Source organism: Anas acuta, chromosome 2 (assembly GCF_963932015.1).
Source record: "Anas acuta chromosome 2, bAnaAcu1.1, whole genome shotgun sequence".
Lineage (NCBI taxonomy): Eukaryota > Metazoa > Chordata > Aves > Anseriformes > Anatidae > Anas > Anas acuta.
The window spans coordinates 13,585,452-13,610,366 of NC_088980.1; the positions used below are offsets into that span (position 1 = coordinate 13,585,452).

General features: G+C 33.7%; 1 long non-coding RNA gene across 4 annotated transcripts in view; it reads right to left on the reverse strand.

The window, feature by feature from the left end:
• Positions 1 to 1,913: 1,913 nt before the first annotated feature.
• LOC137852146 (uncharacterized) overlaps positions 1,914 to 24,915 on the reverse strand; it is a 102,961-nt gene continuing 79,959 nt past the window's right edge. For 2 of the 4 annotated variants that reach the window (XR_011093672.1, XR_011093673.1), the window contains exons 3-8: positions 16,984 to 17,109; positions 11,901 to 12,008; positions 7,241 to 7,334; positions 4,960 to 5,089; positions 3,937 to 3,972; positions 1,914 to 3,633 (exon numbers count right to left, since the gene is read on the reverse strand). This is a non-coding gene — a long non-coding RNA (uncharacterized lncRNA). The remainder of the gene's footprint in view (positions 3,634 to 3,936; positions 3,973 to 4,959; positions 5,090 to 7,240; positions 7,335 to 11,900; positions 12,009 to 16,983; positions 17,110 to 24,915) is intronic. The other 2 variants (XR_011093674.1, XR_011093675.1) reach the window with 2 other exon arrangements.

Sequence of the window (24,915 nt, forward strand, 5' to 3'; positions counted from 1 at the left end):
TTCCAAACAACATAAATCTCTTAAATTCTGTTTCTGCACTCTACTGAGTAATAGTAATAATTAGTCATGCCTACAGTCATGTAACAGCCACTCCAGCCAGTCAGGCAGACTACAACAATAATTTTCCTGGCAATGTGGGACTAGATGGTAAATCACTGCTAGAGTGAAATTTAGACCTGCACCTAAGAACAATGGTGAAACTAAACTATCTTCACTTTTGGAACTGAAAAAAAAACAAACCAACAAACAAACAAACAAACAAAAAAAACATTTACAGTAATATTCATTTGAAAACAGATTTTTATCAAGGTAGGGATCATTTTTAATTGGAATTTTATTCAGAGTGTTATAATTCACCTATTAAACTAAATATAGAAGAAAGATTATCCTGACCTGGACAGGGGAACATAAGCCTATTCAAAGTTTGTGATTTACCAAACTAGGAGATCAGCTATGGAGATTATTATTAATTTTTTGGTTTATATTAAGGCAGTACAGACACTTAATAAGGTTGAACTCCTGCCCTGATGGAAAACATTGTGATATTCTACTGTATGAAGGTATAGAAATCAAAATCCAAGAAAGTCTTGCATTGAAAATAATTCCTTTGAGCAATTTTCATCCAGTGGAAAATAATTCTGGTCTCATCTCTTGGCAGCAGAATAACCCATATGCTGATCACTCCTTTCCAGATGTGGGGCCTGCCAAATCATTGCCAACCACAAACTTGGTTGCATTAGACTTAGAAGTCTAATACATCAAACAAAAACCATGCAGCTTCTGATTTTTAGTCTTCTATCTGGTTCAGTAGGAGAGGATGCCTTGGTTTTGTTTCTGACTAGAGAATCACAGTTTGAAAACCAAAATAATAATTCTAACTTGAAGGACAAATTGGACATCCTAGGTCTTTCAGAGCATGGGGTATATAAATCATTACAAATTTTCTGCCAGGTACATTATAGGTAGCAATGAGGTAGCAGCTGATGGTTTCTATGGTGATACATTCTGTGACATACAGGGTTTTTGCCGAGATATTTAAGGTTTTTTCTTTGTATGTTTGGGATGACTGGTTAGTATAAAACTATCTGCAGGACAGTCTTTAGATTATGACAGAAAAATATTGTCACAAGCAAAACTTCAGACTGACCAAAGGCTCACTCTTTGTTTCAGCCTGGGCTTCCAGAGGTCTTTCCAATTTGGCCAGTTTTCTTTGCAAATGAACAATCTAACATATTTATACTGAAAAACTAGTTATATTTTTCTCTGAAAGTGGAAAAACCTGCTTTTTCTAGCACAGGGAAAACAATAATAAGCACTGGTGAGAGGATTTTCTGCTGCCCTTGCCCAAAACAATGTGATAATTGCTCCACACACATAGTGTGGAGCTGGAGAATACTGTTCACCAAAGAGCAGTAGTCTTTCTCTGTGTTAGAGGGTACCTGAAAATGTAATATAAGTTTTCCAATCTCACAAAAAATACTCTTACAAATGCGTAAGCCAAGTTTCCTTGATCATCTTTGTCTTCAATTAAAAAACAACCACCACCACCACCAACAAAACAACAAAAAGATGGTATACTGAATATGCAATAAATTGCCCTATTTTTCTTCTCTTGGACAGATACTTTAAGTCAATGAAAAAGTTTATATTTATTTGCTGATTTACATTGATGAACTAAGATGAGAAAGCAATTTTATCTTTTATGACTGCCACAAATTTAAAAATTGATTTCTCTAAAACATTTTTACTTTGAAATTCTGCCACTAGAACCCAATGGTTGCTGTTGGTTATGTGTATTTTTGAGTTTTTTGTTTTGTTTGTTTGTTTTGTGGGGGGTTGTTTTTTTGGGGGAGAGGGAGGTATTGATAAGGTGTGGTTCAAGAAGGAGTAAGTTTCTTTATCTTTTATATCTCGCCCTAGAGATAAATCTAGTTTATGTTCACAAAAATTTACACTTGCATGATGTCTAAAGCATAATACTTATAATGCTTAAAGCTTAAAACACTCCAGAGTGTCCTGAATTTACACAGTTCCAAGAACAAATTGCTTAAAGGAGGAATTATAAACTCATGACAAAACCAAAATAGTTAACAGCAATACATACTGGTTTGTTTAATAATTCAGCTGAGCACCTCATTGCTTAAAACAAGAGTACACTCGTCTTTTATTTGTACATAACTTAGAAGGCTTAGAATAAATAAATAAATAAACATAATCTTATTTTACATAAAACTTACCATTAAACACTGAAAGACAGCCACCAAGGTTTCTGTATCAAGACAGTCAGAAAATGTTCAGATGGTGAGGGTTTTGACCTTTATTTTTCCAAAGAAATTAAAAGAAAAACTATTCTTTTATAGATGTGAAATTTTCAATGGGAGTCTGAAGTCATCATTTGATTTTCAATATTTGTAGTGTAAGTTTTTTAAACGCTAAAGTTTATGCAAAAAACACATTTTTCAGTTCAAGAGGAACATTTACTTCTAGCAGAACTGTTAAAGAAGATAAGAGTGTACCAAATCCTTGCTCTCAAGCCTGCTTTGAGATGTATACGGGCACAGATTCTATTCCATAGTGAAGGATTTTGCCCTATATTTTTTAATGTATGCAAATGAAGAGTCAGAATAGTATTTGGCAAGGTTCCCATGGTCATGGAAACAACTGAGACGGTAGCTTTCAAGATATTTTCTGTATTAAAAAAAAACAAAAAAAAAACAGTAAAATCAAGCTGGTCTTCTGATTTACACTTATTTTTACTGCAGCAATAAACTTATACAACTTGTTTTAGTTGAGGAATTGAATTGTGCTTGGGTGTCTTATTGTGGTGTCTCCAGAAAAATAAGCCAAAGTGCATGCACAACAGAATTATTTAATGATTTCTCTATCTTGTAGAGATTTCAAGCTGCTGTAATACTCTAAGGTGCTACAGAAAAATATAAAATATGCAGAGCTCAATTCAAGTTCTGTAATAGTTTTAACATATCTCTCACAGGAAGATCCTGAGGCATTTAAATTTGGTATGGCTGGTTCCTCACAATGCAAGCAGAACATTAGAGTTCCTGAGAAAACAGGACAGAGTGAGATGTACAGCTTCCCACAGATCCTCCTCCCACTGTTGGGGCTGCTGTAGCCAACACAAATGGTTGAAGGACCTATTTTGGGGACACAGCTGTCCTGAACCAGAGGATGCAGAGCCACTCATGCATTCCAGCTGTGTGGGACTTGGCTGAAAACTGGGTCCCCTGTTCACACTTCATTCTTCCATTTTGAGAGGTGGAGGAAAATAATGAAAGAAATGGAGAGAGGAACAGGTGTCATTTTTTAGGTGCAAGATACGCCTAGCAGTGTAGCAAATGCCTAAAAATAAATGCATAAGTGAAAGCATATAGTTGTTTGTTTTGTTTTGTTTTGTTTTGTTTTGTTTTGTTTTTTTTTTTTTTTTCCTTATCCTGGATTAAACACAAAGGACTATCTGCCTGTTTAAATTTCTTTCCAGGCTGTAGCAGTGCTTAGTTCCTTCCTCTGGCTGAGCCTTAGGGGCCGCTCCCAGCGGCTCCACGCGGTGTCACTCTCGAACTGTCCTGCACGGGTAGCACAGCTCTCGCCCGGCCTTCTGCTGCCTCCATCGCTTCCCTTGCAAACAAAGGTACCAAAATGATGAATGTTTTCTACTACAAAAATTGAGAGGAATGCAGAATCCGACCAAGATATCTGTGTTTTCTTCTCCTAATCCTAGTATTCTCTTTATTTTAATAATACTTCATAAGCTATAACATAGCATAGGTAGCCTGTAAACCTACAAATATATCATAGCCTAATGAAATAAACATTCATCAAACCTCTATTTATTTGTCAGTATTTGGTGGTTAATGTGTTCTGCTGTAAGTGATAGTGAAGGAGAAAGCAGACCTCACAGCATGTCACATGAATACTTACCTAAACTACAGTTCAGAATCTCATGATCACTTTCAACTGTACATGATGACATAAAGAGAAAAATAAAGATTTGTTACTATAGAATGTCTTGGTGGAGGGGAATAAATAATAATATCTACCATGCTTGACATTTGGCCATCACCAAAATTCAAAATACAAGAGTACATCATAATTTATTTTGAATCAAAAATATTTGCAAAAACTACTATTTCTAAAGTATTTTAACTATAGTTTGTGGAAATTGTCCCTTCACAAGTGTTTAACCTAAGCCTCAATAGTTTGGAAAAACAGCAATAGATTGCTTGCAGATAATACAAAGCAGTCAGGATTCTCTTGGGCCACTCGAAGCACCAAAGCAACTCTGCTTTGCTCAGGATTCATTTAGCTCAGACTTGATAGATTGCTCTTAATCTAAATATCTGACTTGTTGTTAGGGAATCCCAATATATTGAGCATGTGAACATATCTTGCAAAGTGACTACTCTCTTTTTTCTATTGGTGGCTGATAAAACATTATATTACTGAAGTCTTAAGATTTTGATGAATTTCATGCACCTTCACTGGAGCTCCAGTGAAACTGTCACATTCTGTCCCAGCCAGAGCCATTCAGACAATTTATGTTGGTCTGGACAGACTTCCAGGTCCAAGAGATGTATAAGGATCCCTTGCCCATAAATCAACAAAGGAAGCTGCAATTTCCTAGTCTTTGATACAGCTATTGTGATGCTCAAGGTGATCCTGTTTGATCAGATGATCTCCAGAGATCCCTCTAACCTCAACCATTCTGTGATTTCGTGATTCTTTAAAAGTCTTTTTAAGCTGTAATCCTGAAATGAGATCAAAATTCAACAAATTATGCCCTGCTGTTCATTGTAATATCCTCCCTAAAAATCCTTTACAGGAAGTTGTTGTCCTTATTCTGAAGACTAATGTACACCCTGCATTGGTTGAAAAATTAGACTGACATCAATCCTGATTTTATAAATAGTCTAGGACACTGATGCATTTATCACATGGTTTTACCTGGACAATCAGACTCTCTCCTATAAACAGTATCCGTGTATCTTAAGCCTAAGTGTTTTCACCACCACCACATTCACAAAGGGAATATCTTCTTTACATGTACAAGAAATGATGAGTAAATTCTCTTATGCTACAAAAAAAAAAAAAATAAATAAAAAAATAAAAAAAAATGATCATGCTTTAATATAAACTTTTCTGAGAGGGTCTGTAATATAAAAATTAGATATTCATTATTACTAATGAACAACTTTGGCTCACCCTTGTCTCTGCTGCTAACTACAGAGCTGTCTATGTTTATTAAATTAAATGTATTTAATATTTCTGTCTCATCTGAGTCTTTCTGCTTCTCTTCGTGATATTATCATTTCAATTCCATTTCATGCTTCCATCACTGTATATGCTCTCTATATCTACTTTTGGATGATTTTTCTTAGTCTTTCATAAATCTAGATTAGAAATTTTGCATCTTAGCTTCCTGTTCCTTTTCTTTATTGAAATGGCTATTGTTTTAGAGATAATATATTCACTTTACAGCTATTCTCTTTACAGCTATACTCTCTCTAAACTAGAGACTGTGTGCTTATATCTTATACCAAGTATCTTGGTATACCAGTTGGTATCTGTTATACCAAGTGTCTTGGTATACCATGGAGTATACCAGTTAACTCCAGAGTAACACAAATTGAAAAATCAGAATTGGTCAGAACTAGTATTCATATATCATTAGTTATCATTTCAAAAGCCATGAATTTCCCATACTGAAAGTCATTGAAACTCAGCCTATTTTTCTCACATGATTCACAAACATTAGAGATTCACAATGACCTTCACTTAAGTTTTGAATTTATAGGGAAACATGAAACCAGAAGAGTCAAAGGGTAGTTTCTTGTTTCACTGTAAATGTTTTACACAGTTGTAGTGGGTAAAAAGTTGATAATTAGGTCTACCAGTGGTGTCATTTCTCACAGTGACTCAGAGTCTGAGAAGTCATGTGAAGGTTTCTGAATAGAGAACCTACTGGATTCTGTACATTAAGTATAAAGCTGGTAGATCTCTATCAAGCTGAAAAAGCCTATCCACATAGATGCATAATCACAGTCCTTTTATGGTCCCTGAACTTCTTGCACACATTTCTCACTGGTTCTGTGTAGCACAGGGAACAAGCAGAGGAGTCAGTGAAGTCAGTTTGGCTCTTCTCTCTACCTCTTTTTGATGATTTACATCAGGCTTGCAGTCTTGATCTGAGGACTCAAAATGGGCATACTTGCCTCCAAAATTAAAACATTGCATTTGAAAAACTATCTACTAGAAATGGCACAGGATTCAATTGCAATCTTCTGCAAAAATAATTCAATATATTGGAAAGAGATGGCTTTAGTCTTTAAATACAAACCATCTCATGAATTCTTATGTTCCTAGGGACAGTAGAGGAAAATAATATGGATTTTTTTTTCTCCCTTTTTAGAGGAACATATATTATTAGGGCAGAGGAAGAAGAAAAAAATAAACTCAAGGGCTCCTTTCTTAAGTGACAAGTGAATTCATAGCTAAGCTTGTGCTCAGAGAGGAAAGTACTGAGGTCAGATCTTGGCCTTGGTTTTAAAGTGGGCTCAGGGAGCTATATATCTACTTTACAAGCACCAAATATGTGTCTAATGACAATATCTTCTGCCTTGTTGCTATTTTTTTCTTCAGAGTAGACATTTTCAGCTGTTTTATATTAGAACCAGGATGAGGCTTAGGTCAGTCAGGAAAAAAAAATACAAAAAAACAAAAAACAGAATACCTCTGAGAATGATAGAAGGCTTGGAAGGAAAATATTCCTCAATCTACTTATGTGTGCCCAAAGAAAAAGGGAGAAGAGAAGAAATAAACATTTTTTTTTCTTTCTTGTTTCTCTCCTATTAAAAATAACACTAAAAATAAATTCCTTGATCATTCAAGTCATCTTTGCTCTACAAAATATTTCTTTATTTAGAAATAAATCAGATCTCCTTACTTTAATGTAACAGACCATTTGCAAATGGAGAAAAGATATTCCAGGAACAGGAACATTCAACCAACTGTGCCGCAGTATGATCTGACAGCAGGCTTTCATTCTGCGTGGGAATACACTTTCGCAAAGAGATACTGGAATCACTTGGTGACTGGAGTTGTTTTGGCTAGTGGATGATAAGTGTCAGCTTCTCAGCTGCTGTAAATCAATATTGCTCCACTACACCGATTTACACCAGCTGTGCAGTTGGCCCAATCTCTCTCACATGAATCGTATGTAACTCACCAATGAGTGTGTTGGTTACAGTGATAATTTTCCTGGTGGGCTGATCACTGCTCTGATGTAAATGCAACCCATTGAGGTAGGTGTGTCTGTCATTCTGTCAAGAGTAAACAAGTCAGAGTAGAAATGAAAAACAGAAACCAAGGCCTAGGGTCTAGCAACTTAGGTCGTCTAATAAAACTTACTGGGGCTTGAATGGGAAAAATTTAGAGTTAAATTTAGAATACAGAACCTTGTCAGAGGCATGAAAATCTTGGTTTGTTTATTGTTTTATTAGCATGCAAATATGTTTGAATGATTTTAGTGTAAATGTAGCAAAATCACAGGGGGGTTTAGATAGGATTCCAGGCAATTACTATAAAAACTGAAATGTGCTGGAAAAATAGCCACACCATTGACTGCTAAAGACAACATAGTTCTGAATTCTTCCATTTTTACCTTCTTGGGTATTTCCAGCAGGGGAAGAAGGAAATAAATAAATAAATAAATAAAAACCTTCAAAGATTTCTTCACGTTTGATGAAACTCCAATATCATAAAACCATTTTTGTAACATATCGTATAGGAGCATATGATTCTTTGAAATTCTTTTGTCAATGAAGATCAAAAGCCTGGTAATATTTGCCCACTTCTCTACTAATTTAACCAACCATTCTCTCAAAGACCTTACATTTTAAAGATTTGGATAGCTTGAAGAAGACCAAACCCAGCCTGGGGGAAGGATATACATTTTTTTGTTTTTCATAGGCAGTATTTGGAGATGGTAAAAATGACAGAGAAAGGGGGGGAAAAACATTTTATTGATTAAAGAAGCTGAAAACTTCAGAAAATATCTTTAGTGTTCTCCTTCCACAGGATTGTGCAGTGAAGACACCTAAGCAAAGCCATGGCATAATGAAATCAACCATGGGTACCAGAGGCATGTGGGCAAGGAAGGTTAACCATGAGGAAGTACTTTCTATTAGCTGTTCAAACAGAGTAGACTTTCATGGGAAATTTAGAGACAACTGTTTCTATATTTAACTACAATAGCATCATCCTTCCAAAAGACCATATTTAACACAACCTTGTGGGTAGGCATTTGCCCAGATTATACTAACTGTGTTAGGCCTCAAGGATCTGACTTGTCATGCTCCATACTTTTCCATCAAAATATATGGTAAAATCCTGATTGCATGATCTAAAAAGGCCCAGATAGGCATAACAGTCATTTTCTGGCATAGAAAATATATGTGTGCATGGGACTATACTACCATTTTTGGTACCTTTGTCCAGACAAAAAAATTGCCCTTGTTGTATTAAGACAAATGTGCAATTCTGTCTTTACTTCCACTTGTTCTCATGTTTTGAATGCCTCAGAATAACAAACCAAAAGCAGTACAAACTGCAAAGCATAGAGATAGTATTGCTTTCTGAGGGAGATTTTTGACTGAGCTGATTAAAATTTCCCAAACCATTAGAGGGTGTTTATGTATGCTAACACCCCTTAAAAAGACTAAGTGTTTGAGAGTTGCAAAGAAAAGTGATATTTTTGAAAAACATTTATCCTGTGTTAAAATCAGCAATGTTTTACTACCTGAGAATTTTCAACATATCACTGATTAATTTGATTTGAAGGGTTATTAATCTATCCACCTAACTAGTGTCAATTAAAAAAAAAAAAAAAAGGTCTGAAAACATTTCTTTGGTAACTAAACTCACATAACACTGACATAACCCATAAACTCAAATAACCCATAATCCAATGCTATAGTCATATCAAAAGAAAAAAATATATAATTATTTAATAAATTATTTAATATCTTGAGTGCTTATCACAAGCCTATTACCAAAAACTGATTTCTGAATGATATTTAAAATGTTATGCTTCTACTAAAGTCTGTTCCTGGTACAAATATATATATGTATTTGTCAGATAGATTTTCAAAAGCTACTCTGCACTCACAATTAACCATTAAAAGTCATCAAGTTTTCTTCACATTCATATAATAGGATATATTCATAGGATAACAGGATATATTTGTGTCATATTAAGTACATCAATAAACAGTGCTGCTCTTTGTGAGGTCTTAGCAAGCAAAGGTTGATCCCACCTGAAAATTTTATTTTAAACATTCAAGTGGGTTTTTTTTTGTTGTTGTTTTTACTTTTGTAAGTCAGATCACTTTAACATAGCAATAGTAAACATTTTCAAGTCAAAATGTACTTATCTTCAAAACTTGAAAAATGTTCACAAGGTTTTTGTCCTTTTGTCTTTGGCTATACAATATCAAATGCTGTTTCTCACAGATAAAGAATGACATGCCTGGTAACTCTGTGTAAAATTCTTAAAAATAAAGTGTCCATAAATTGAGAATTAATAAGTATAGTAAAATTGATATTGATAGTAATTACATCTAAAACATTGTTCTGTGTACAGTAGTTGGAAAAAAAATGTCTGCAACAAAGAATGTCTCCTGAGTAAGAAATATTTTATGTAGAAAGTTTTATTTTGTCGTTTTTACCATTCTCAAATTTTAAGATAGAAAAGGGAATAATTACTGAAAAACAATTTAGATTTAAAGCTATTTTGTTACTTTCAGTATCTCCTTTAACAGTGTCTGTATTCTCAATACAAATTCCACGTGGCACAGAAAGTGAAATCCTTAGCAGATTTGACACATTGTTCATGCTTATGATGTCATGCAATAAGTTACCAAATATGGAAAGTTTTTAAGTCTCTTGCCTCATTCTTAACTGGATATGGCAAAATTCAAGATGTTCACTTGATCATTTTTAAGCAAAAGTAATACCCTTTACATATCAAAATAAAAAAGAATCACATGAAAAAAGATCTCACTGTCATTAAATCTAATGTGAATAATAATTTCCTTCCGGGCATTGACATTCTCAATAGGTCCATTGTTGTTTCTTAAGGTGACCTGAAGGTATTTGTCATGGCTTTTTCTATGGGACTTAAAACAATAACTTCAGAGACAGAGAATAAAAAAACTAATTGATTGAATGAGAGGCCCAGTCAAGAAAGCTGTCTTACTTGAAAAAATGTGAGGTTTCTTCTTAGTTTGAAGAAAACCAAAATTACACCTTCATGTAACAAATATATTTCAAAATAGAAAGCCAAAATCTACATAATTCATCAGAAGAAAAAAAAAAATAAAAATCTGCCATGTTTATTTCACTATTGATATAGAGTATAAATTAAGGCCTCAGAAGAAGAGGGAAAGTGCATCTTTCAATTCGGCAGCTTTGGCATCAGAAGAAAGTGCTATATTGTTCTTCACACAAACCGTCCCCATTAGAGCTCAAGATGTTCTTTTCCTTTTAATCCTCATTTGTACCCCTTAGCCATTTGTTTAGAATTAAATTAACTGCAATTTGGAAAATGTGGATGAAAGGTAGTGCATTGAGTAGATATCACATGTTTCCTGAATAGTGCCTGTTCTGCCTCTTTCACAGCCATTCATTGTGCCTGAAAGGGTGTAGTGTGTGAATTGTTGGACTGTCACTCTGCAGTGAAGTCTACTAGGCAGTATTACCATGGAAACAGCAGGAAAAAGACAATTAACAAAATGGTTCTGATTTTCCTTATTTCTTGGGGGAAGGGGTGTTCATTAGTGATTTTTTTGTTTTCTTTTGTTATTTTCCAAGAAGAAACACCATGGAAGGGGAGGAATCTTCTTGTGAAATTAGGTATTGTCACCACTGCAGGCCTAGTAATACAACAGAAATATGTGTTTGTATAATAAAATGTGAGTTTTTAAGTGTTATCTAGTCTTATTCCTTTCTTTCCCATCACAGAAAAGAAGTCTCAAAATATTCCTAGGTGAGTGACTGTTAATGAGCAGAGCCTGTGAGTTTAACCCTCACACATTCATTGGACTTTTAATTAGTCCCTCTCAGAATCACTCCTAAGGCAGAAACACAATATGGGCCTGAGATGGATTTAAACCAAAAGGGGGCTCTCTTTAGATTTTTAGCATTAAAATCAAATAAGTTGGAGGGAAGTGCTATGGGCTGCTGCAAAAGGAATTTTTTTTGTGCCTGAAGAACATTCCAATGCTAGTGATAATTTTAAGACAGCCAAGTTTGTACTCTGTGTCCAGAGGCATACCAAACAAAGGGGAGAATTTCAGCCTGTAAAGCATACCTCCACCTTTCAAAATTGTTATTTCTGTTATAAAAGTCATGCTAATCTTCATATATTACAATAAAGAAAAAAAAAAAAAAAGAAAAAAAAATGCATGTTGTACACTAATATTTCATGTCAAGCACTCCCAAAAGACTGAACTTCAGGCTACATTCATGTCACATGGATCTAGAAACTTGGAAACAAACAGATTCTTCCCCAGCTTTGTACAGATGCAATCAAGATCAGTGTCAACCTCATTTTCATTTATTGATCTTTTCTGTGGTTGAAGCAATACACACAAACTGATGGTGAGTATGGGGATTATGGGGATTAGACAAGCAGTTTATGTTCCTCTAGGTGAATGACAAAACAATAAACATACTACTGATAGGTTTCACCACTGAAACACACCAAAAAAGAAAAGACACACAGAAGTGTACGGTGTTTGCCAGTTCCCACCTCTGTTGAATATATACTGAAATTTATCAAGGCTGTTGTTGGAATAGAGCTCATGACTTTGGGAGCCAGGACTCACCTGTATTTCTAGACTCCAGCGAAGCGTTCTTAATAACTATTAATAATTGCTTTGTTTTGTTCTGTTTTCTTGAAGGAGGACATTGTTATGAAGTCATACATTTGCGCTCTGAATGCAAACAGAAAAAAAAAAAAAAAAACAGATTTATCTACTGTTTAGCACATATACCTCTCTTTTTTCCTTTGTGCCAGATATGGCATTCATTTTCAGATCCTAGTTTCTCTCCACATTTCACTCTATTGTGCTTTTACTGTTAGATATTAGCTTAAATAGAAGTGATGATTCTTAAAAGAGTGATGGTTACTGGTGTGTTACTTAAGGACCAACAAAAAATTATTTACAGGTCTGTGTTGTATTTGAAGAAAGGTGAACAAAGTAAAAATAAAATGACAGAATACATTCTAAGCATAGCAGAGAGTTTTGGGATGAGTTCAAAGAGGAAAGGGAAAGAACAAGTGGAAAACATGAGATGGAAAGTCCTGAACACTGCATGTCTCTCCTAGGTAAACACAATAGCCCTCTGAAACTAATCACTAGAAATGTGCAGGGCAAGTCTAAAAGAACACATGTTGAAATCATACCCTGACTGAAAGTATGTACTCTAGAAGTATTTAAGTAGATGGTTAACAGGGGAAAAGGAGAGAAAAAAAACAGTTTGCAAACAAAAGTTGAGAAAGTCATTTTGTTGCCTGGTAATGAACACTGAGTGGTCTCAGACTTAGTAAAACTGTGAATAAAATTTCTTTTCTTTTCTTTTCTTTTTTCTTTTTTCTTTTCTTTTCTTTTCTTTTCTTTTCTTTTCTTTTCTTTTCTTTTCTTTTCTTTTCTTTTCTTTTCTTTTCTTTTCTTTTCTTTTCTTTTCTTTTCTTTTTTCTTTTCTTTTTTCTTTTCTTTTCTTTTCTTTTCTTTTCTTTTCTTTTCTTTTCTTTTCTTTTCTTTTCTTTTCTTTTCTTTTCTTTTCTTTTCTTTTCTTTTCTTTTCTTTTCTTTTCTTTTCTTTTCTTTTCTTTTCTTTTCTTTTCTTTTCTTTTCACCTCTGATAAAGGAATTATCTGTAGTCCCAAAGCTTTGATCAAAAAGCCTTTCAGCAATGTTATTATTAACAGTTTCTGAAACATAGTTTATAATCATCAAGCAATCCTTGCTGTTGGTCTTATTTATTCAGCTTAGATTGCAACATAGATGTCAGCAGAAATCCAAGAAATGCAAAATGCAAACTATTTGAGCAAACTATTTACTTAGAGGTAAACCATCCCAAGACAGTCTTTTTTTTTCCACTTCCCTTCACTGTCATTATGATTTCAACAATGATCCATTCACTCCCACAAACTGTCTTACTTTTATTATTGGTTGAAGTAATTGGTGTTTTCATTGGGCTCAGCATGTTTCTTGCTTTACTTAGTCCTTAGTATTAATACTAATGTCCTCAGAATCCAACACCTGATAGATTTTCCTGCGGTTTAACATCTGCAAGAGTGTAGCATCTTCCTTAAAATTCACACTAACTACAGAAACCAATACAATTAATGAGAAAGGGGTGGAAAAATGTACCAGGTAAAAATATGAAAAGTTTATTGAAAACTTACTTTAGCCCCACTCAAATAAACTTTTTGTTTGATAACTTTGCAAGGTAAATAAGAGTAAAAGTAATTAATGGACTACTGTGGGGCCAGTTACTCCAAAGCATGTGGGTATTTAGTGCCTACTTGGACTGTGGAACCAAATATCCAAAGTATTCACAAAGGTCGGCTTTTAGGTTATGTGTGGAAAATTACATTATTTAAACTGTTATGCAGCTATTTAAACTGTATATGTAGCTATTCTCTTAAGGATAAGCATGAACCTTTATACAGGAAACTGCTTAAGACTTGCAGTCTTAAAACTTGTGAAAACAGTTTCAGATTGTTGGGTATGTCCTATATCTTTTTTAAAGATATTTGCCAAAACTCTTGAATCTGTAAAACATGATAAGAACATTCCAGGAACAACTTATGATATCTTGTGATATTCTTGTTTTATCTGTGCATTTAATTTCTAGTCAAAGGTGGAAATGAGACTTGTAGTATGGGAAAAACTGAGCTCTCACTTTGCTAAACAGAAGAGTTAACAGAACTGCCATAAGCTTCCAGTACTATTTGATACCTGTCGGGATTAAAGGTTGTCTGAATTCTTTCACTCAATCCAATTTGCTATATGCATGAAAGCTCAGGTTTCATGATGTTCGGATTATTGAGTACCCCATTTGAAGATAGAATTCTCACACAAAGTTCATGTGTGTTGAAACTGACAAATAAAAATTGTTATTTGGTATAAACTTTTTTTTTTTTTTTCCTTTTTGCAAAGAGTATAGTACCCATTAAGCAAGGTAAAAAGACATTATTAAGATATTATTAAGACACTATTGTACTCTCTGTATATATTACAATTATTATAAAGACAGTGTGGCATAAATCTTGGTCTGCTTAGTCATCATATGCTTCTGAGAGAAGTCATAATCACTTTCAAAATAATGAAGATTACTGGATGATCCTTTGGTCATTACTGATGAAATGGATGAGAAGTTCCAGTTTGCATTTATTTGCATTTTATTTAATATCAGCAGGTTGGGTCTTTGTGCTTTGTTTTGTTTTGTCTTGGTTGTCCTGTCATTTTACCAAGGCATTACTTATATAGTGGCATTGATGAAAAAGGGACATTAGTTTAACTATCTGCACCTTTGCTTTGACTCTCTTTGACCTAAAAGATTTGAGATTTGTAACATTGGGCATGGTAATAACTTGACTGCCAACTGAGAAAATATTTACATTTTAATCTTTTTTTTTTTTTTTTCAACCTATTGGCATAACAATATTGTCAGCCAGCATTTCACTGTGTCCACATGCATTAATTATTCACGTACAGATATAGTATTTTTGATAAAGTTATTAAGAGCATATGAGTGTATCTAACTGAGAATACATTTAAACTGGAGAGCACCACTGATTGTATGAGCTGCTGCAGGGAAAGTTAACTCCATCCCAACCACACCCAGTACAGTTATATGCAGAAAAGGTTCTTGAGTGTTTGGTGTATAACATGCAAAAGCAAAGATGTCAGACATTAAAACCTTAAAAATAAATGTGCACCCTGTGTGGTTTGGATTTCAGCAAGTAGTTAAGGATCAAGATTTGCTATGAGACATTCATCCCAGAAATTACATATGCCAGAAATATCTCTATGTGAGATCAGTATGAGATTTTCCTGAGTGAAGGGAACACTTACAGTTTCCTGCAAGCTTTGAGCACAAAAACTCTTGCAATAGGTAGACAGATAGATAGATAGCTATATAGTTTATGATTATTTTCCATGTTATTATTCAATTCTCTCTCTTTTTTTTTTTTTTTTTTTTTTTTGTAATCTAGTTTGATAGTGGGGTTTTATACCTATTTCCCTCAGAAGATCAAACTATGCTTCTGTGTCTGAAATTGGTATCCAGATGGTTTGTTCATTGATGAACTGCTAATATATTTCAATTTAATGTGACATAAAAGTCACAATATCAAATATATTTTTTTCATGGCGTTTTACCCTATTAATGCAGTCTAAACACTGTCTTTATTAGATATCAAGGACTCTGTAGAGTGACATGGTACTGTCACTTTGGCACAGGAAATCAAGACTTTGGTCAGAGCTTGTACCTTATTTGATAAGGGAGGACACTCTGGTAGGTTACAAAGACTGAAAAAGCTCAGCTTCATTAGTTTTATTGCTCACCAAAAAATATATATATGACTGTTATTATTATTATTGTTACTCGTGCCATCCTTACACTTCTATTTCGCAAAGTTTTATTTTGCAAAAAACTGGATTTTATGCTCAAATAAACAAGCTTTCTTATATGTCTCTCATAGAATCAGAAATAAAGGGCTAAATCAAGTAGTATTCTCCATTGCTTCACTGAGCTCAGGTTTTAGATGTTTTCTTATAATGCCCGTCTAGTTAACCTGGGTCTTCTCATTAGGACTGAGGAGCACAGCAAATGGTTGGGTTTTATTTCTCATAAGTCTAAACAGCTTCCTATTAGGTAATAGTACTCTTTATTTTATTTCTTTTTTTTCATAGGATCTATTTCTTATCATGCCAAATAGTTTAAAGAGTTTATTGAAAGAAATTATACACAACACTTCGGGAATCTAGTGCCTTGAAGATAAGTACTTCCCCTTCAGATGGTGATTTCAAGACTTGCATACTGGATTGTGTTTTAATAGCCTCATGTCATGCTGTCCTCTAGACAGCAGCACTAAGGAAGAAATAAGCTATATGAAAAATCTTATTTGCTTTTATCCATCATAGTCTCTGAGAACCTCCATGTTAACTTTTTTTTTTACATTATTTTGGTCTTTCAGGTGAACTTTCAAGAGTGTCATCAGTAGCATGTTTCCTGAAAACAATGATTATTATTTATTAATAATAAATGAAAATGAAAAGACATATTTTAGAGGAGTGACTTCTTGTTTGTCCAGGAATAGTAAAACATCAAGAATCTTCAGTGTCAAGACCTCTTACACACATGCTACTGGCAAAAGTTGTGTCAGTTTCGATACCACTTTCACCAACACAAGCTTCATGAGACTCTTGAAATAATTATTTCTGCTTTTGATCTCTTATTCTTTCCTTTCTTTTCTTTCTTTTTTTTTTCTCCCCAAACTGAATATATATATATAACATATATATATATGTCTGCTTATAAAACACTTTTTTATTGTGAGTGCAGTAGACAATCTACTTCTACTGAGTAGCTAGTGTGATATCTACAACATTATCAATCACTTTCTGATCCATCACCATGAAGTAACATATTACTTCCACTTTGAACATGGTGGAATATATATATGGCTTAGTCATGAATGTGTGGGAAAAGTTCCTACCTAGTATTTAAAATTTAAGTCTGATGTGCACTAAAGGCATTTTTCACCGTACAGACACGGGAAAATGTCACTATGAGTGATATTTTAAACGTTCTTTACAATGCTACAATGATGTAAAGTAGCTGTAATGTGAATGAGGTATTCCCCAAGGGTATGGATGAAACATCAAACACTTACAGAGATCTGGCAGGGATCCAGGAGAGAAGCTGATTGTAGAAGGATTACAAAGGTAGTTTTTATGTGTCAGTAACACGTATGTAGGATTCCATGCCAGCAGAAGTCCAAAGACTTGCTGTCACAATCCTATCCAGAGAAAGAGAGAGAGAGAGAGAGAGAGAGAGAGAGAGCTCACTGGCTAATTGGAATTTTCCTAAAAATAGAACAAGTTAATTTATGTGGAGGTGTTGTGTTAACAAAAACTATAACCCATTAAAAGTGATTCCACCATCCTGTAGATTTATTTTTTTTTCCTCTAAGATTAGTGTCACTCCAAAGAAATATTCCTATGTAATAATATAGTCAATTAAAATAAAGCTGCCTTAACAACAGCTAAATTCTCCACAATTGTTTGATGTCAGGAAAAACAAACAAGTCCCCAAAGAATAATGAGTAAACATCTGTTCTTTTCCCCTCACAGTTCTCCTGGTAACAGAGTGTCTTCATCTGGGGCTACTCAAACAGTGTTGGACAAACTTTATCCCAGGAGTAATTTCACTGGAGTGCATGCAGCTGCATGGGGTGTTAATCTTGTTGTATTATTTATAAACAACATTTAAATGTGCCAGAAACAGTAGTATTAGAAATGATGTCTGTAAAAGTTTTATAAAGCTGTTTTTCAACCTCTATCTGGTTGAACTCAAGATTTAAATAACCAGGATAGAATCCAGTAGAAACCTAAGCCTTATATAACATGACATTTAGTGTCTATCTTCATTCAAAGCTATGTTCATAGGGATGAAACACTCTTGTGAATTTCACAAACTTTGCGAAATTCATTTTTAGACCATTATCAACATGTTAACCTTGAGTTAATATATAACTGAAACCTAATTTAAATATGTTAAGAAAGATTTAATCAGGTAACAGAAGATCTGGACATTACCTAAAATGCAAACAGTAAAGTGCTTCTCTATTTTTAGGGTTCGTTAATAGTTGATAATTGTTGTTATTCAGACCAACAAATAAATAAATAAATAAATATTTTGCTACTCTGTTGCAACATGAAATCAGAAACAGAATTGTTAAAAGCGGTCTTTCTACTCTATCTGAACTTATACAAGAAAACAGTTTCAGTGGCATGCAGAAGTGTGTCTTTAGCCCAGTTTTATAAAATCTGGCATTGGTGACTCTACAATTCCCTGCAGATATTTTCCACTCTTTAAGCTTGTTTATTATTTGTATATTTTTCTGATACTTACTATGACTGTTTCTTCATAAGCTAGAGAAAAGGGTGTTATTTTCCTTCCTATAAATGATCTTTTTCCCTACTTGAAGATGATTTTCTTCTTTATGCTATTTTTTTGATAAATGTATTTTTTTTCAAAAATAAAATGCATTTTTTTCCATAAATCTCATATTCAGCTTGTGATTTAATATACTTTATATTAAATCTTTATATACACCGTAATGATTTCTACAGACAGGCTGTCAGACTTAAATGTCCACATTCATTACTTTTTTAGAGTATAATGTCCACCTGTTCTACAAAGTAAACTGCACCTTTATTTTATTGTCTTTAAGGAAGAGAAAAGTGTTGTTTATAAAGTTAATTTTACTTTTCATTTTCCAGGGTTCTTTTAGTCCAGTATAGGATTTTGACTATGGACTGTTACTCTGTTCATGCTTGATTTTTAGGTTATAGAGAAACTTGTGTAATGTCTTCTCTAATGTAAATAACATGCAGTGAATGTATCTTCATTATGGATTGCTTGTTGTGTAATGGAAGACTTTGTAACATGCGGTCAAAAGGCTCCACAAAGGAAAAAAGGAAAAGAGTGAAATGAAAAAGGAGGCAGCAACAAAGCAACAATTTGATTATGGAAGCAATGACAATTTGTAAATGAAAATCTTTGTGTTTTTTCCTTTTTTTTTTTTTTTTTTTTTTTTTTTCCCCTGAATCCTAATATCCTAATGTCCATGCTAAGTAGATCTGTGAAGACCTGCAGCTAAATCAAAAATTCAGGCAAGCCAAGGACCTGGCTGTTATCCATGAGCAAAATTACTAGCCAAGCTGTTAAGTCTGACTGCCCAATTACCACCACCAATATATATGTATATATATATATATATATGTGTAAAGATATATACTTACATATAAATTCAGTAATTCAACGTATGTCGGCTCGCGACTGAAGGAACAAATGCAGCCAACTCAATATGAGTGATAAAGCACTGTTCAACTTTATTGTCCGGATAGCCTAACTTTTATAGTGAACTTAACAGGGGCGGACAGTGTTTCACACAAGATTATTGGTCAAAAGCACTCAGACGAACGACTACAAGAAAACAACCCCACCTGCAAGAAAACAACCCCCTTGTGATTAACAGTCACATAGACCTTGTCCTTGAAGCCAGCTACTGGTAACAATATTTTTCTGAATTCCTCAATTGGACGATGTGGGAACACTGTCATGGGAACTTCTCATAGTTGCCCTGGTAGCTTGGTTTGCTCAGCTACAGCAAGCCATGGGATTTTTGCTGTTTCAAGAAATTCCTCAACAAATGTAGCCAAGGCAAAGCTTGTAACTCAACAGGACTCAAGTTAAATTTTAAACCAAGTCTAAGTTCTGTAAATTAAAGTAGGATAATAGGAATTTTAATGTCGGATCCCAAGCACAAGTAAATCAGTTCTTTATTGGAATAAACAGTTCTTACACAGAATAGAATTACACCTTTTACAGAAAAGGAAGTTAGAGAGACAGTGAAGGATGAAAGAGGAGCCTGTTAAAGACCTGATAATTAAAAGGGTCTTTCTCAAATACAAACAGAAGATTATGATTTCAGTTAAAGAAATAGCAATGTTTATATATACACTTATTATAAACAAATGTCCTTGCATATAAGAAAACAATGCTTATGAAGAAAAATAAGATGAGTTATAAGCAGAAATGTTTCCAAAGCCAAATATTGCTCATGGATTTCCATAAAATAATAGTATTTAGAAGTGTCCCTTTTAAATTATCAGAGTGTAAATCAGAGACTAGAACTAAAATGTAGCCACTCTGTGAAATACAATGGTAGTGGAGGCTGCTTTTCTTTATGTGTGTTGTTCATATCTGCTCTGCAAACATATAGTTCAGTTCAATTAACGTGTGATTGAAAAGTGTTAACGTCTTGTGTTCTGTGTTGCTAAATGGATTTCATCATACTGGGTAATATGTAAATTCCTTGAAGAATCGTTTATGCTACCAGAGAGACTTTTAAGTAATTTTGATGACAAGAATTAAAGTAGGCATTCAACATAGTCATTTTGAGGATTTAATATAGTTATGAACACAGGGGTGTTCATAACTTTTTCAAGGAGCTGAAGCAGTACAGATTTCCTTTTTTTTTTTTTTTTTTTTTTTTCCTGGAACAGTAGACTTTAATTGCAGTTTTTGTCCCTTCTTATTTCTACTAGCCAAAAATAAGATCAATAAATATTAATATATATATATATATAAATAATCATAAAAAAACACTCCCTTTGGAAGCACTGAATATCATTTAAAGAAGATTTAAGTCTTTCTGTATGATTCTTCTCTGACTTGTAAAAACATAAAATATCTTTATTTTCATTTGTTCCACAAAGTATATTTCTGATTCACTCTGGTTGTATAAGAGACAAATTCAATTTAAATTGTAAATTAAATTCCTTTGAAAGCTACATATTTTTAATTGTCAGGATGGCAGAGCTAAAGTATTATTGAATGCTAGCATGGTTCAGACAAATCTGGAAATATATGGACACCAAAATTTCCACACCAAAGAAAAATGCACTGCCTTCAAAACAGTTTTATTCTGAGTCAGACTGGAAAAAGAGCTTTCCAAGAAACAGTTTCCAGGAAAAAAAAAAAAAAAATATATATATATATATATATATATATATATAAAGAGAGAGAGAGAGAGATTGACTTTAAAAGTATATATATATAATTTAAAATCTTAGACTGCCATATTTTTTCAGCTTTAAAATATTTTTTAAAATACTTTGAAAATGAAAGTTATTTCAAGATGAAAAAGCTGAAAAACATTCTTGATATTAAAATGACAAATATATTTGCTATTTGTTTTCAAAGTGGAAATAAGATCTAAATGAAGTCAAGAAAGTTTGGATAGTTCTCCAACTCTACTCTAATGGATGGATCTTTACAACCATGAGCTGTATGGTTGAGCATGCAAGAGCAATGAACAACTAGTATAAGCAACAGACATAAGTATAAAAACACTGTCAGCTTTTGGAGGTTACTGGTAACCCCTCTATTTTTAAATGTGATGTCTTTCATTGTTCCAATCACTGACCCACCAGTGTCCCATAACTATACTACTAGTGCAGAAGGTTGTACTTTTGTAAACTGAAGATTACGCTTAAGGATTAATCTAAATTGAGGTATCCATCTAACCAGGACTATTTAAAGTTTCTAGCCCTGAGGTTTAAAATAACTTCCCAGGTTCCCCATGGACAATGCAGAGAGTATTGTGCTTTATGATGCTTGTAGTAACAATATATATTTTTTTTCATAAGGTCTGTCTATAAAGGTATTTGAACCAATGTATGCTGAACATTTATGCAGGTAAAGTTAACTGAAATTAGTTTTTCTTTAAATATCAAAATAAACCATGTGAAGGAGAATTCTGCGTAAGAGACTGAATCTATGCAAGGGAGGTTTGGTGCAGCGCAGGACAGTGTTTCCAACCTTGTCACTCATCAGCAGACACACTAGTAGATGATCTTTAGTAATTCTTCTCATGAGACACAGATTTAAACAAAATTTCAGTATAACTAGGGCTAGAACCATTCTATCAGAACAAAAGACAGTTCAAAGAGGGAAGCGAAAAAATAAAATCATGATGTCTTATGATGAGAACATCAATCAGATTGTGATAAAGGAAAGGGATAAAAGATAAACGGAGATTAGGGAAACAGAAAAGACAACATAATGGATCTGTTCCCTCAAGCAGTTCTAGAAAACACTAATCCAGAAAACCCAGGAGATCTAGCCAATCAAAATCAATGAGGTCTATTGAATTCATTGGTCCCACAACAGTCTCTTCTTATCCTCAAACTTTAGAAAGATAGCAGGATAAGACAACTGTCCAACCACATGAAAGAAACCTCTGCTTCAGATTAATTTAAAATTAGGAAATTTCTGTAAATACTTATGTTACGCTGTATCTCTTACCAGACAGATGTATAATGAATAACTTAGCAGGCGATAAGTAGAACAAAGCACAAAATCTATCAAAATGCAAGGCAGTATTTTGGTTTTAATTGATGTCACTATCTTATTAACGGAGATTGATGCAAACAACCAGTCACAATAAGACTGTAAATTGTATTTACAGCCTAATTTTCAATCTGTCTTATGTGTGCAAGGATAACTATATTGTTTATGGATTGCAACAACCTCCTTAGAAGTAATAAAATCCCATCTGAAATTTTATGGGTATTAGCTTGGTTTCCAAAAACATTTCTTAAAATGACAAGATTTTTATGTCAAATTTCTGAGGATAATACATATAGAGAGAGAGAAAGTATAGAGAACAGTTCCTGATCTTTTCAATGTATATTGAATTCATCAGGATTGGAAAGTGAGGAATGAAAGAAATCCCACCATTAATCTTCTCATGCTGATCATTCAGATATCTAATTTAAAATTTGGTACAAAATAAATAAGTAAATAAACAAATAAAATAATTAGGAGATGCTTTAAAAAGATTGACTTGAAGTAGTATGTTGAAAACAAAAAAAAAAAATCTGGCTTCTGCTGCAGCCAGCAGTATGATCAGCTAGTTTTATTTTCCAAGTATTTTAAGACACAAAGTCTGCTAGATAGAATAATCATCCATGCACTGGTTCCCCAAAGACAGAAGTCACAGAAATTCAAGAAAATTTTAGTTTGCGACAGGGCTTGGCTTGATCTTAGTAACCTTAGAGGTTTAGTCATTTATGACTGTAGAAATCATGGAATTTTCCACTACAATAGTGTTCAGATAAACTACTGATTCTCACTGCAGAGAAGTAAATAAAATTTAACTTTGGAGTCTTCTCGTTTCATAATATGAGCTTTTGTACTACTATGAGAACAGATGGAGTATAAGAAAAAATTAAAGTGTTAATTGATTTTGTTTGAATCCCATTACACTTTGTTTGGTGTGAATTGCCAAGTTGTCAAAACATTAAGTTATATAAGGAACGGAGCAGAGAATAAACAAAACGATAATTCTATTGATATCAGAGGTGCATCTTCAGCTAACATACTATCTTCACACTGCTTATCCCATCTCAGATTGTTGAAAGGGAATAATAATAATAAAAAAAAAAAAAAAAAGAGCAGTGAAAATTAAAGAAAATTCTGCCCTTAGAAAATTAAAAAGTGCTTTGTTTTCCTTATGAAAATAAATAAACAGATAAATAGATAGAAAGAAAGAAGCAGATCATCTCATGACAAAACAGATGCCTGGAATCTGTATTAGATAATGTTTATTAGCTTCTGGTTTTCTACCTCTTGCCCAGAAGAAATGTTGCTATTTTATGTCTTACCTGTAGCAGCAGATTTACATTGAACTTGGGAACGCTGACCACATAATTCAAGTACAATGAAATAAATTTATAGGTAAGGGTACAAATATATTGATTTTATCCATTTTTAATGAAAATATGAAAAATTATTTTATTTGCCAAAGAAATTGGGATAAATTAATCTGCAGGCTTCTATAAGTGTGTTGTGGTCATCTAGTTAAATAGCTGTGTTTTTCCTAATAGCATCATAAAATCAACTGTATGTGAATTTTCACCATTAGCAACTATTTACATAGTGGCATTTTCAGAAATTGATATAACAGTTTGTTTATCATCTCTAATCTGTTTTTGGATTATAAGGATGGCAATTACAATTTTAATGGGGGGGGAAGGGGGACGGAAGGAGGGAAGCTTGGATTAATGTTAATTCCGACAACCTTGTATGATGAAAATAAGTTTCATCAAAGATATGATTTCTCAAGTTGTTGTTAGTAAAAGTTAACCATTTCAGAAAATGCAGAGCCTTCTTAAAGATATATTTTCCTTGTCAATATTTTCCTTAGCTTTTAAAATAAACCATACTGGTTGTAGACAGAGAAGTGTATTAAATTCATCTGATACAGTCACTGTTTTGAGAGGATTTATCACACAGGTGAAGTTGGCTGAGAGTGCTAGGGAACAGACAATTACCAAGAGAATTTCAGCCCTAAATAAAGAAAACATACCCCTTTTATGCTTTGGTTTGGAAATCACAGCAGAGTTGGATTTGAGTATCTCCTGTTTTTGTCAATATTCCCTTTCTCCTGACTTACAACTTAAAATGCATCAAATAGAACAACTTTCAAATTACCAGTTGCTAAATGAAAACTTTCTCTCTTCCTTAGTGCAGTAGAGTCTTTCTCTTTTTCAGACCTGGAAGGTGAAAGAAGGATGGAAGTGAACATAATGAATCCCTTTGTAGCTGATTTTGTAAACTGTTTTTATTTCTGCCAGTTGATTGATTTTTCTCCATCCAGGAAGAAGAGTAAACTAATGAATATCCTTTGGCTTCCTTCTCAACCTCACTCTCATCTCTGAATGCATATGAGAGAGGTTCATTCTTACTCTTACTCCAAAAGGCAGGATTGGGAATATATATTTCACCATAACCTTACAGAATCACAGAATCACAGAATTTCTAGGTTGGAAGAGACCTCAAGATCATCGAGTCCAACCTCTAACCTAACACTAACAGTCCCCACTAAACCAAATCCCTAAGCTCTACATCTAAACGTCTTTTAAAGACTTCCACGGATGGTGACTCCACCACTTCCCTGGGCAGCCTGTTCCAATGTCTAACAATCCTTTCAGTAAAGAAGTTCTTCCTAAGATCCAACCTAAAACTCCCC